The following is a 3,405-nucleotide window of genomic DNA, read 5'->3' on the forward strand; positions in this document are numbered from 1 at the left end:
GGTCCAATAATGGTGTAGTTGGATGGGCTTGAAAAGACCTTTTCAACGATATATTATAAGCCCAATTCCGATGAATAATGAGGAAGTTATGGCCAAAATACTAAACTGGGCTCAAACCGGATTTTACCTACGTCCCACTGATCATGTGGAGGGTCCAAAAGTTTAATCCATTCCTAAACTAATTAAGATTTATTAGGAGCTTCTATTAGTTTCTAAAAGATCTTAATTATCCTTTTTGAAAAAATAAGATGAAAGAGTTTGAAATTGGATAAAACTTTCCTTTTTTAAAGTCCTAATTCTATTATTTTAGTTCCTCATAATTTTAATCCAAATCTTATAAGGTTGGATAGCTCTTGAAATTATCTTTCCAATGATATATTATAATATTAATTTCGAGCTATAACGAAAAAGATATGAAAGAAATACGAAACGCTATCCGAAACTAACACCCTTCCACTATTTGGGTCATATCTTTTATTCTACAAAAGATTTTAATCTAATTCCAATTGGGTTGGAAATTATACTTCAAGATCTTTCCAAAGACATATTATATGCCTTATTTTGACTTCTTAATAAAAAGACATGATAAAAACAAAATCCGCAAAAACTGTCTCTACGCGCGCGACAGCCCTGTCGTGCCGCGACGTCTCTGTCGCGCTGCCCTGGAACCTGTCGTTCTGCGACAAAACCAATTTTATTCCAATTTTATTTCTTACTCTTTTCTATCGTTTCCAGACTATTTTCTCTATAAATAGGGTTGTATTTCCCCGTTTTCATTCATCAAAAATCTTCTCTTTCTCCTCTCTCTCAAGCTAATAGCTTATTTTTCTCGTTCTTTCTAAGCCTAGCCTTTTTCAAACAAAATACCGCATTCACGAGTTCTAGATACACCTAGCCAAGCTTGAAGTTGCCTTCGCCCTACAGGTGAAAGGTTAATGATTTCTAAGGGTTTGGTCCCAAATCCCTATTTTAATTATTTAAATTAATTATTTGATTTAATATTTTCATTGAAGTTACTAACGTGTGTATTGTTTTGATAGAAAGAGATACGAGGCAACAAAGTAAGTTATTCAATTGCTCTATTTCTTTAGGAATCATGCTTAGATTATTTTAATTCCTAATATCATGTTAGAATGTCTTTATGATTCCTAGTATCATGTTTAGGGTATTAACTAATATTTCTAATATCATGTATTAATTCCTAGTATCATGTTTAGGTTGCTTCCTATTTTCTTCTATCACATTAGTATCATGTTAAGGATAAAGCTGTATCTTTAATGTTTAGTGACATGCTAGGATTTGTTATTAATCGCGTTAGTATCATGCCTAGGATCTTGCTAATATTATTATGCTTTCATGAGATTGAGATTTTGATGATGATGATTGTTGTTATTATGTTGCTTGATATTATTATATATTATTGTTATTACTTGATCACGCCCTCTCTTGCAGGATTAAAGGTAATTTTTACTTGTAATCACGCTTAATAAGATAATTAATAATCTTGTTTAGGCTAACATGATTTTAATTCAAGTGATCATCAATAATAGATTTGTTTGTGCATTAATATTCAACCAACATAGATTAAACAGGTTTAGGGTTAACCTAATGATTGTATGTTAATCAGAAAGCGCACATGCATATGAGAAGAATAAAGTAGAGGCCTGTTTTTACGGCGGATTTAATCTCTTTTAGGTTGGATTTGTACCTTCATCCCCGAATATCCGTCATGGTTCCAGACCACTATGGAGTTAGCGATCTCTTGGATAGAGGTGCTTGGGTTTCACAATTTCTTTCTCTTCTTTCACCTCCTTAGGTGTCTCTACCACTACTTCACTCAAATATGCACCATCTCCCTCATCCTCAACCAAAACTTCCTTGGCAACCTCCTTAGCCTTACTCTTCCTAGGAAAACTCTCCTCAAGTACCTTACCTCTCCTTGTAACAATGGCATTAACGAGACTCTTAGGGTCTAGACCTTGAGAGGGTAAAGAAGAAGGGCTTGCTTGGTCTTTCAAGGCATTGGCAAGTTGAGAAACTTGGATTTCAAGCATTTTGCTATGTGTCATCATCTCATTAAACTTCTTGTCGCTACCCGACATGTATGTGTTCAAGATTTTCGTTTGGTTCTAAATGATTTCTTCCAAAGTAGTCTTGGAAGATGAAAGTTGGGTGTAGGAATTTTCACCATTGCCTTGAGTTCTAAGAACAAAATTGGGTGGGGTCCCCTTTGATTGTTATTTTGAAAATTGCCCCTATTTAGGTTGCTCCAATTACCCCGGTTTTGGTTTTGGCCATAATTTTGGTGATGGTTACCATAACCATGATTTGTGCTTTGGTTCCCATACCCTTGACCTTGACTTTGATTACTATTACCATGATTGTTATAGTTGCCTCGGAAATTTTGATTTCCTTGGTTTCTATAACCTCTATTTTGGTTATAGTTGTCAAAGTTTCCTTGTTGGTGGAAATTCCTATTCCCATTGTTCCTTTGGCCATCAAATCTTGGCCCAATGTAGTTGTTTGAGACATAATTCACATGTTCATTATCATTATTATCAACATCATCACAATTATCAACAAAAGCATGAGGACAATTAGATTCATCATGTTCATATGACTCACAAACATCACAAAATAGACAACCATTTGGCATATTGTTTGAACTAGAAAGAGGAGTTGAGTTGGAGAATGTACCTCTCCCCTTATTTTGGGACGGAAGAATTGGTTCTTGTGAAGCACTCTCAAGCTTTCCTTTGATCGAGGACATCTCCTTCCCCAAATTTGATATTTGTGAGGATAAATTGTAGATGGCATTAAGGTGATCAATAGAATACACCGTTGAACCGCTTTTGCTCGTTGATTCCCTATCACCTTCTTGCCAATCCATTTGATTCCTTACCACATCTTCAATTACATCCACCACCTCATCCTCCGTCTTGTTCATGATAGGCCCTCTAGCTCCGGCATCAAGGCAAAATTTTCCTTGAGGGCTTAGACATCCATAGAAAATTCAGATGATTTGATAGGTGGGAATCCCATGATGGGGGCACTCTCTTTGGTACTCTTTATACCTCCCATGCCTCATATAAGCTCTCATTCCCCTTTTGCTTGAAGTTTTGAATGAGTTCCCTTGCTTCGGCCGTCTTCTTTTGTGGGTAGAACCTAGATAGAAACTCTTTGGTCACTTCATTCCATATCCTTGAGGAGTTTGGTTTCACCTCTTTGTCCAACAACTCCAAAACACATTGTAGACACCTGATTGTGTCTCCCCAAAAACAAAACCCAGTGATGAGTACCTTTCACGTCATTGAATATCGAACAAGGTGAAATGTTGAAGAGTCTCGTGATTTCTTCTGTTTGCTAAAATGTTTTATAAAATAATTTATTTTTGTTTTCAAAAAT

The 3,405-nt window shown here is 35.7% G+C and overlaps 1 pseudogene; it reads left to right on the plus strand.

Moving 5' to 3' along the window:
* The first annotated feature begins 3,035 nt into the window (after nucleotides 1–3,035).
* Nucleotides 3,036–3,131, plus strand: LOC145583634 (small nucleolar RNA R71; annotated as a pseudogene).
* Nucleotides 3,132–3,405: the final 274 nt, after the last annotated feature.

This window comes from Chenopodium album, chromosome 15 (genome assembly GCF_948465745.1).
Source record: "Chenopodium album chromosome 15, dcCheAlbu1.1, whole genome shotgun sequence".
NCBI classification, from domain to species: Eukaryota; Viridiplantae; Streptophyta; class Magnoliopsida; order Caryophyllales; family Amaranthaceae; genus Chenopodium; species Chenopodium album.